This window comes from Gracilinanus agilis, chromosome 2 (genome assembly GCF_016433145.1).
Source record: "Gracilinanus agilis isolate LMUSP501 chromosome 2, AgileGrace, whole genome shotgun sequence".
In the NCBI taxonomy this organism is placed as follows: domain Eukaryota; kingdom Metazoa; phylum Chordata; class Mammalia; order Didelphimorphia; family Didelphidae; genus Gracilinanus; species Gracilinanus agilis.
Window position 1 is genome coordinate 635,329,581 of NC_058131.1, and position 11,572 is coordinate 635,341,152.

Below are 11,572 nucleotides of genomic sequence, written 5' to 3' on the forward strand. Positions count from 1 at the left end.
CCCCCCCGCCCCGCTGCCCCATTTTGGCATTGTTGATTTAATTACGTTCGGTTCTCCTGGGAGAGATTTCTCCTTTGTAGATACTATGTCAAGAAAGTCAACAGAAGCTAACGTAGTGATGTACACAGTCGAGAGACCCAAAATGGGACAGATTTCCTTCACCTCCTAAGGAAAAACCTTAAGATCCAAGTCTTTCAGCTTCTCCTAAGGGATTACTAGGGAGCAGGGGGCTAACAAAGTGCAGCAGCTAGTGTAAAAATAAAATTCCTCCACACATTTAAATCTCAAAACAAAAAAGTCCCAGACTTGGTACTACGGTCCCTACATGTTAATTCTTGAAAGCTAATGAGAATTTGTAAGCAGCCCAGGTCTTTTTTTCTCTCCCAATTTCATTGTTGGATTTCTTTCATTTGCTTGCCTGGAATATCCTGTTTTTCTCCAAATCTTTCACCACTAAAGAGGTGGGAAAAAAATCTGCATTTTAATTGACATTCCAGGGAGAGCTGGAGGGGCTACTGATTGCTTTCTATTCAAACTAAACAGGCTTTTCAGATGAAAATGAGTAAAGGCTAGTAGAAGATTTACAGGGATTTGGTTCAAAGCAGACAATGGGGTTTTAAATGTTGATAGCTTTTCACACCAAACACATAATGGGTCACTGTGTGAAAAGATAGCTTTTGCTTTAAATATACATTTTATTCATTTAAGAAAGGGAAATTTTATGGGCTTTTCCAAAAAAAAAAAAAAAATTTGTAGGGAAACCCCGGGATGATCGCGGAAGGCTCCCCGCCCACCTAGGGGTCCGAGGCTCTAAGTTACTTTTGTATCTAATTTTCCCAGAGCTCTACTTAAACCCCCTCTTCTGCTTTTAGCACCCCTGGCTTTTTGCGAGTGTGCTCAGACTCCATGTGCGGGGTGAGAGTGTCCCTCTCGGGGAAGAGGATTAGCACACAAGTTTTCACATGTTTGCCATTTCAACACACTCTCCTCCCTTCCTTTGCGCTAATGCAAGAGAGGGAAAGCAAGAATAAGTGAGTTGAGCCCTCCAGTCCCATGCCCATCTCTGAGGAGGGAAAGAGGCCATCCCCAATAAGCCTAGCTCCCGTTCGGTACTCTCCATCGCCCTCTCCCCAGACATCGTTCAAGGGAGTGGTGCTGAGATTTCCCGGGACAATCCGGGCGGCCCTGGGGGAACCTTTACGAGTCTCCTCCACCCCACGAGAGAGACACATTCTCGGGCATTTGAACTAAGGCAGATGAAAAGAATTAGCTGGATAATAACTGGGGGAGGGGGCGGGCAGGGGCGGAGGGAGAAAGCGATCCCTTAGACTCCGGCACAAACACTAGGGGGGAATGTTCATCTCCACTGATCCTGGATGCAGATCTCACGTGCCGGAGTCTCAGAACTAAAAGGATCCAGCTTTGCCAAAGCGCCGCCTCCCCCTGGACCGGCTGCTCCCGCCAGCAAGCTCTTTTTGGGGGGGGAGGAGTGGGGAGGATGAGGTGTCTGGGTGCATCCTCTCCGCCTTCCCAGGCTCCGTGCGGTGCCACTCGCTAAGTCTGAGTCTAAAGCGCGGCGCCGGTAGGAAGAGGGCACTGGAGAAGCCAGGCTGTAACTTTGACAGGGGAGGCTTGGGGAGAAGGGAAAGAGGGGTGCCTGAAGAAGGAGAGAGCTGGACGATGAGCTACTCCGCTCCAGACAACTATATCTAGTCACCCAACCCCGAGCCAGAACCGTCTCAACCTGCCCGAGACTCTTTATAAGCCAGGAGTTACCAAACACAAGCAAAAATAAAGGGGAGCAGGGAATCAGCCTCCCGTAGGGCTCCCCAGCCCCTGCCCCAAAGCCAGAGTTCTTCTAGGGGCCGCCGCGACGTCTCTCCCTCCAGCTTCTACAGTTCCTATTTGTATTGGTTCGGGTCTGACTTGTACAGCCCCAGTACAATTACCTTGAATGGCAAAGCTCCGAGAAAATGCGATCTGCCTTTTTTTGCCCCAGCAGCAGGCGCGTATGTACAGGATGAATCAAAGTGACGAACCCCGGGTCCCTTGGGGGGAAACTCTTAAAGGGGGAAAAAAACAACCAGAAGAAAACAATTGTCCCTCGGTTATTCCCAGTTCGAGGTACTCAAACCTTGGATGCAAACCCCAGGTTACGGAACAGTGCAAACATGATTCCTGTGATCCACGGGCAGGCTTCAGATTGAAGACAGAGGAAAAAAAAGAAAGAAAGAAAGAAATCAGCCCTTTAGTTTCATCAACAAAACTTTTTTTCCACTTCTGAACAGTTAAAGGTTGTCCAACACATCCAGCCTTGGAAAAGCAAAGAGTAACTTCCAGCCGAAAACATCGCTCTCTTAAAACGAGAAGTCTCAGATCCAGGTAGACTTCATGCAGAATTAACTCCCCGATGGTATCTTTGAAGGTTTTGTCAAGTCTAAGATCGCTTGTTCTTCTGCACATACGCACGCACACACACATACATACACACACACTCCCTTCTCTCTCTCTCTTTCTCTCTCTCTCACTCTCTCTCTTCTCCTCCCTTCTCCTCATCAGGTCACTCCCCCCCACCCCCTGTTGAAACCTGAGCCATTTCCTGGACAGCTCTACCCCGCTCTTCCAATCAGAATCCTCGCCTGCTAATGTTTAACCGTGTGTTCTCCGATGGGATGCTCGAAGAACGCAGGAGCTCCGGACTTGAGCTCTGAGCATTCTCTTTGACAACGCCTCCAAGTGGTACAAATTCACTCACGAGCAAGAAAAAAAGGAGCCCTGATAAAAATCTGGACAGAAAATAAAACAATATCGTGTATTCCTAATGACTGGCTACTGTCCCTTCTCTTCCCGTAGCTCCTCAAATGAATTCTATTGACTGGCAGTTAGGCTTCAGGGTTTCTTTTGCTTTTAAAGCCAGCATTTGATGGTGATTCTGATGTGAATATTGTATGGATTTTTTAAATGTTATTAATGGCTTGATATGTTATCACTGGGGGAGGGGGAGGAGAAAGGAGAATTAATGCATCTGAAAAGTTGAGAGGCCATAAAGAGGGAGAATTTTTCTCCAGGAATTGCATTTTCAATCCTGCAAGCAGGCTTGGAATTGGTAAAAAGAACCTATGATAATAAAATCACTCCCACAATCACTTCTACCCTTTCTTGTCCTAATACCCAAGATGAGTTTTAAGGGAAAAAAATTAGTAAATTAGTTCAGGCCAAGTCAATAACTAGCTGCGCGAACTTAGGCAAGTCAAATGACTTGGGGGGGGGGGTGGACTAGAACTAGATGGTCTCTAGTCACCCTCCCACCTCCAGCTTTCTATGACTCATTCATTTTACTCTTCACTGGCTCATTTGGCTGAATTTATCAACAGCCTGTGCAGCTATGGTACTTTTGCTTACTTGGCAGGGAGGATGAAGATTTTATTTCTTCACTAATTCTCATCCAATTGTTTTACTGTATTTTGCTTGAAAAATTGTTTTTAGAGAAGGAATGTCTTTGAGGCCAATGGAATATGAGAAGAGAAAACAGATAGTTGGTTGTCATTTTTAAAATACCCATTAATAGATATTTCAGAAATGCTTAAAATATTTCACAAGCTTAAAAACATTACAACTATACATCATTCATTAGAAATTAAAGACTTCAAACACTACACATGGAGAAAATTACTTTTCTTCATGATGCATCACATATTGCTTCTGTAAAAAGCCATTAAGTAATGTGTAATTTTAACTGCCGGTATAAAATTATATTTTTGTTGCTATACCATATCAATTTGGGGAGGTGGGGGCAATAGAATGATTGAAGTCCTTTCACTTAGGACTTTTTTAAGCTGCTTCTTTTTAACAAAAAACATACCTTCCACGAGTATCTGTCATCCAGCTGGGTATTTCTGCCTAACCTTTTTTGTCAATGAGTCTCCAAATTCTCATACTTTTGTTCCTAAAGAAATGTGGCTGTATTTGTATTCTACAATCGTTGGCACTTACATCTTTACATTCTCCCCAAATTAATGAGAAAACCTTCCAAGTGGGAAGCACTGTTGTCTCTGGGCTATATTTATATTTATATATTTTCCCATCCATAGGCATAGCAACCAACCATTGAAAATACTTTTAATACATTCTCACATAAATTAATGGTACCGGAAGCTTCAGTACCTATTCCCTATTCATTAATAGTTTTATAGGATCTGAATGGAAAGGAAGCATTTCACTAAAAAATGACAAATAAAGGTACCTATTTCAACATCCCAAAGCAATTCTCAGAATTTATTCTTTCTAGGGATGAAAAGACACCCATCTATCAATAGCATCTTATTCACTTTAAAGTGCCCGTGTGTGTGTGTGTGTGTGTGTGTGTGTGTGTGTGTGTGTGTGTGTGTGTGTTAAGCTAACAGACAAATCCACAACACAGACTCTTCAGTTTTTAAGAAGGTTAGGAATGGGGAGGGGGGAAGAGCAGAAGCATGTTTGGAATTTAAGGGGAAAAATCAATTCTGTCATCATATATAGGCTTCAAGTGACCTCAGTAGGTCCAGAGAACCTTTCACACCAGTTAGGCTACTGAAAGAGAAATTAATCTCTTTACAGTTTTTTCTCCTTCTCCTTAAAGTGGCTGGAATTTTTTTTTTTCAATCTGCCTCCTGTGAATGGTGCTGCTAATAAGCCTATTAATGAGGTTCCACTGAGGAGTGTGAATAGGTAAATCAGCCCCAATCTGTTGAGGTTCAGGAGCAAGGGCAGTGAAGCCATCATGAACTAAAGGTGACAGTTTGCACTGAAATAGGAACAACAGCTCCAGGTTTCAGCTAAAAGAAAAGACAGACAAGGCCCACATTCAGAATCCTTCTACCCCCTACCGAGCCCTTTTTTCTTTGCAGTTTTTACCCTTTACAAAGTGTCTTGAGTAGTCACCCATTTTTTTCAAAAGCTCTTGAGACGCCTTCTTTTTTTTTTTTTTCCATTCTAGTAATGATACCTCAATAGAAGGGAAGGAAAATGAGGACACCAATACTTCAATGCACCCTAAGTTTTAAGAAGCAAATTCTTCTTTTACTGTACTGGTGATGGAGTAAAAGAAGGAAAAGGCAGAACAAGGGAGACCTTAACTATCAGACTTTTTAAAAATATTCTCAATATTTTGGTGGTCCTTTTCTATTGGGAGGATATGGTTTTTTTTTATCCCATTTGATATTATTTACACTTAGAAATTACTGATATTTAAATTCTGAATCCTGTCTTTCTGATAATCTCATTAAACAAAATTTAATTCCATTGAAATATTTCATAACATCAAATAAAAATTCTTTAAAATCTAAATAAAAAGGCAAGAAATGTGGAGATTTTTTAATCTCTAGGTTTGTTTTAATCAAGTGTAAAATCATAAATTAAGGTATCTATGAAACTAGTATTATGAGAATCGTTAGGGGAAAAGCTGGTTTTAAGTGAAGTTAAAATATCAATCACTAAACCCCAGGATTGCCAATGATTCTGAATATAGAATCAAAAATGAAATCTTTGAGTCTTTTTTTTTCACTCCAAAAGCTATTTTTCTACAGCAAGTGTTCTTAATCTGTAAACTATGAATTTTTTTAAAAAAATATTTGGATACCTGCACTTTGTATTATTGGCATCCCTTGCAATCCTAGGTATTTTATATACTTAAAACCATTCTGAGCACAGACTGGTAGCCTTTACCAGATTGCCAAAGAAGTTCATGACCCAAAAAAAGGTTGATTCCTTACTCTTCCATCCAGTGACATTGGCCTTCTGGTTTTTCTGTGAACAACACACCATCTCTTAGCTACAGACATTTTCTCTGACTTGTCCCCCCATGCCTGGAGTGTTTTCCCTCCTCTGTTTAGCCTATTGACTTTCCTGGCTTCATTTAAATCCCAACTAATATCCCATCTTTTATTGGAAGTTATGCCTAACTTCTCAATTCTTATGATGCCTTCTGTTAATTCCTGTATTTCCTATTTATCCCATATATAGTTTGCTTTATATGCATTTGTTTGCATATTGTCTTCCCCATTAGACTGTAAGCTCCTGAAGTGCAGGGACTGTCTTTTGCCTCTTTTTGTTTCCTCCATTCCTTGGCACAGTGCCTGGCACATAGCAAGTGCCTAATAAATATTCATTGATTCATTGATTGATTTTGGTGTGATGATTTTTCAGGATTCCTTCTTCTTCTACTACTTTATTTTTTTTGTAAAATCCCTTACCTTCCATCTTAGAATCAATACTAAGTATTGGTTCCAAGGCAGAAGAGTAGTAAGGGCTAGGCAAAGGGGGTCAAGTGATTCGCCCAGGGTCATACAGCTAGGAAATGTCTGAGGTCATATTTGAACCCAGGATCTCAGGATTCTTTCTTTAAGAGGTAAAAATAAAATTCTCATTCAGGATCATAGATCAAGACTTTGAAAGCACTGAAATGAGTTTACAGCATCTTACATGTAGAACTGGACAGTACCTTAGAGACCATCTCATCCAACCCCCTCTTTTTACAAAAGAAGAAACTGAGGCCCAGGGAGATTTTTGTGACTTGCCTAAAGTCATTCAGCTAGCAAGAGGCAGAGACAGAATTTGAATATAGATCTGCTGACTCTAAAGCCAGTGTTTTTAAGTGAAAGCTCTTATTTTCCTAAAGAGGGAAATGAAGCTTGAATTTAAATAATTTAAATAAAGGTTAAATAACTTACCTAAAATCCCACAGAAAGTAAGGGGCCAAACCAGGAATCAAACCTAGGTCCTTTGACACAAAATCCAGCATTCTTCCTATACTAACATGTAATCAGTTGATATTTTGGCCAGAGATAAATATGTTGTCCTTCCACTCACCTCTCCAGGTGAATAAAATCCCTAAGCAAGTTTGCTGAAAATCTACTGACTGGTGTTGTTCACAGATGCCTTACACACCAGCTCTGCTCCAGGCTGGGTCTACAAGAGATGGGTAGTTCCCTAGTAATGGGCACCTCAATGCCAAAGAGCAATTTTCCTAAAACAAATGCCTGAATAGAAGCCCCCCAGATGGCATCATTCCAATATGCATGGTTGGTGGGGAGAGGCAAATGAAAGAGGTTACTTTATCTGAGATTGATGACCTTGAACTTTAAAGGGGAATAATGGTTCATGTGGCATGTTAAGGTTCAAAAACATTAGAATGAGAGGCCCAAGGTTGCAAAGTTAGTTTAAAATCCAGTTGGGACTAAAAGCCAGGACTCTTGTCTCCCATGAAAATGCTGCTTCCCACATATGGTATATTATACTTAATGGCAATATGTCAGTGGGCCTGGGTAGAATAGTCCACAAACTCGAATATTTTCAAGAAAAAAATCCGCTTTTTAGCTGCCAGTTCTCCAAATAAGATACATCTAAAATGCCCAAATTTATGGAATAATGATTAACTTCGTAGCACCATGTAAGATAGACTAAACAAGCTATAGCTATTTTGGCTTCTTCAACATAAAATTTCACATGTATAAAAATCATTGTTTTCCCCTAGTTTGTTATTCATTTTAATATATTCTCAGACCATCCAATTAAAGGGACTGGAAACACTACTACTGGTTATTCCTTATCTGCTCTTGCTATTTGAAGGATTCTTCTATTCCCTGGCCCACTTCTTCTCAAAGCACAATTTACAGTAGCACTATTGCTAGGCTATCATAGCATACTGCAGAGAGAAAAAAATATTCCTGCTATTTTAGCCAGTACCGTGGATGCCGTCGAAAAGAGATTAATGATGTGCCATTTCCCCAGCTGAAAATGCCCTCCTTCCTCTCGCGCTCACTGCTTACCCAAATGTTATCTCTGCATCCTTCAAAGTCTAAATAGGGTTCAACCTCTCTGTGAAACCTTCCCTGATCACCCACCTTCCCCCAGCCCTCTCACCAGCTAGAAGGGCTTTCTTCTTCCCTTGAACATCTATAACATTTTTCTGTTTAAATCACCCCCATGACTAATACTTGTTACATATAATATATATATAATAATACAATTATTATTCAAGGGATCCCAAAGGATGGTTTAAGCTATTAAAACTTATTTATTGGGGCAGCTGGGTAGCTCAGTGGATTGAGAGCCAGGCCTAGAGACGGGAGGTCCTAGGTTCAAATCTGGCCTCAGACACTTCCTAGCTGTGTGACCCTGGGCAAGTCACTTGACCTCCATTGCCTACCCTTACCACTCTTCCACCTATAAGTCAATACACAGAAGTTAAGGGTTTAAAATTTTAAAAAAATTTATTTATTAAGCTTGAATTTTGAAACTTCACTAAGACCCCCTGGGTAAACTTTACCTGTTATTTACAGTTACTCACATGGATGTTACTACTCCCCAACTAGTTTGTCTGCTCTATGTACCCAGTGTCTAATACTTATTCCTCCCCCTCTTCTCCACCACTCACACACATTGCCCAGCATAATACTGAGTAGATAATATCTTTAACTATGCTAAATACTGGACATAGCACATATTTATATAAAAATGTGTGTGTGTGGCTTTAAATTTTGCTTGTTTTAGACATTTTCTAATTAACAGTCAGGAATTATACAAATGCAGCAATCTGTAAATCATATCCTAATCATGCCAGCACACATTTATATAGCATACTATATCTAAAGACAGACTTTCCATTATAAGCAGCCCGTGGGATTGGTGGAGTGAATAGTATTATCTCCATTTCACAAAAAAGACTCAGGGCTGCCTGAGTAAATGTCAGAGACAGGATTTATTTCCAGGGGGAGGAAGCATGGGACGAGCTCTGCATTCAGAGGATGTGTGGGTTTAAATCCAGTTTCTGAGCACCTATGACTTAAGTGTCCTTGGACAAGTCACAGCCTCTTTAGGCTGGACTTCAAGGATCTTATCTGAAAGGGCCAGAATGAATTGAATGTGGGATGTGGAACCTGGAGTCAGGAAGACTTCAATTTTCATCCTACTAACAGTAAGACCTTAAACAAGTCATGTAATTTCTCTATGCCTCAGTTTCCTCATCTCTAAAATGAGGATAATGATAGCACTTATTTCCCAGCATTATTGGGAGGATCAAAGAACAGAGCACATGTAAAGCACTTTGTAAACTTTTCTTAAAACACTATACAATTGCTAGTTATTATTATTTTCGATACAATAAACCATTAGAATGGAGATCTCTGAGGTTCATTCCGGTTCTAAAAACATATAATCATCTGGCTAGAAATTTAGTATTGTCTGGATCCAGAAAATGGGAAGGCTTAATCTAAATATGACAAAGTCTGATTGAACAAGTCAGAGATTCATTATTTCTTTATTGCTTCCAGAATCATTAAGATCTACGTCAATGGCAGATTCAAGTATAGAGTCTAGATAAAAGAGAGTAGCAGTGACTATTTTGGGGGGTTCAGTAGAGTTTTTTCCCCACATTTGTTATTTTTTTACGCCAATTGCTGAAAGCGACGTGTGATTGTGTAAAACAAACGTGTCCCGAAGGGAACACGAGATAGCAGAGAGCTCTGAGGACAAAACAGAGAGCGAAACATGTTTCCACAGGTAAGGCGTAACTGCATTCCCAAGAGTTGCCTTTGTTCCTCCTGCTGCAGGTCTGTCTGTCCCCAGTTGTGTTCTGGGCTGGCTCGTGTTTGTCCATGCCCTCTAGTGGCTGGCACAGGCCAGGCATGTTCATGGACCCACACAGAAAGGGTGCTCCTCGCTCCTGTGAACCCAACCCCGGGGAGGTGAGTGGTGGTACCACACTGGTTTGCCTGGGTGTGAATCTCGACTTCTCTAGTCAGAGGTTAGGAGTCCTCCCCAATGCCACAGAGGCAATTAGCTAACAACGTCGGGGCTTGTCCTCAGCAGGAAATAAGATGCTTTCAAAAGCACACCTTAGATGGAATGCTTTTGAAACAAACGGCTTCGGTCTGAAATATTGGATCGACAGAAGATCGCGAGCCGGCTTACACATTCTGCGGAGAGGTGGAAGAGGGCCAACTGCAACAGTAGACCTGATCTGACTTTGGTTATTAGCTTGCCTTCCTTGGGGGCCTGAAGCTTTGGATCTTCCCTCACATTCAGACCCCCATTTCTGGCTCCGGGCTGGACATCTGCACCTGGACATCCAGCCAGCACTGCAAACCCAACGAATCCATCTTTCTCTTTTCTACTCTCTCCCGGACAAACATCCTCTTCTCGGGATTTCATCATTTCTGCTAATGGTTCCGCCATCTTGATCTTTGAGTTTTCCATTCACCTTCCCTTCCCATTGAATCAGTCCCAAGTCTGATTCTGGAGTATTTTCTGCATCTGACCACTTCCCCTGTGCTACCTTTCCTAACACAGGTCCTTATTATTTAGAGCTGGACTACTCTAAGTCTTCCTGTTGGTGTCTCTGCCTCCAGCTCCTCCCTCGTGCCAGTTAGCTTTACTAAAACTTTTAGAAAAAAGATTCTTAACCTTTTTGTGTGTCATAGACCTCTTTGGCAGTCTGGTGAAGGCTTCTCAGAATAATATTTCTTGCCTACAACTAGAATGAAAGGAAATTCTACCATTGTGGGTTAGTGAAAACAAAGAGGTATATATATATTTTTTCCATCCAAGTTTACAGACTCTCTAAAATCTATTCACAGAGAACTTTGGGAGTCTGCGGACCCTAAATTATGAATCTCTGTTTAAGAGGTAACATGGTATAGTAGGAAAATCCACTTGACTTGGAATCAGGAGACCTGGGGGTTAATCCTAACTCTGATACTTAAAGCTATGTGAGGGGGCAGCTGGGTGGCTCAGTGGATTGAGAGCCAGACCTAGAGACGGGAGGTCCTAGGTTCAAATCTGGCCTCAAACACTTCACATTAGGGTGACCCTGGACAAGTCACTTAACCCCCATTGTCTAGCCCTTACCACTTTTCTGCCTTGAAGCCAATACACAGTATTGACTCTAAGATGGAAGTTAAGGGTTTAAAAAAATAACTATGTGGCTTTGGGCATGAGTGTTCAAGGATGGCTAGTAAGTACCTCTGATGTGAGGGCTCGCCCAGTCCTTTTCAGGGCTGATCACCCACCTTTGGTGTCCACCTGGCAACTGTCATCTGTGGCTCCAACTAGCTAAATATAGCATGTATAGTGGCCACACTCTAGTAAACCATCTCTGAAGATGTGCTAAACCGGTAAACAAAAACCTCAAGCCTGTTGATGAGTTAGGGGGATGGCAACCTGCAAGCACATGGAAAATGGACAGTTGAGAACAATTTGTTCCAACGGCTACAAAGGCAGCTGATACAGACACTAATGGAATATTTAGAGTTTGGTCAGACATCAAAGATGCCAGGTTCATCCACTGAACTCTGAGCTATCACCGGTCATCTTTATTTTTGTCTTGCCACTGGACTTTGATTACTCCGGAAGAAAGAGCGAGTCTGAAGCTTTATACATCTCTCCCTCACTTAAATCTAATTCATGCACTAGTCAAGATATCATCCTTTGATGTCATCGGTGCTCCTCAAAAATGAAAGACAAGCAACAAGAATCTCTAATATAGGGATACAGATATTCTAAATAATCCAAAGTCTTTGGCTTAGAAGGAAGAGAA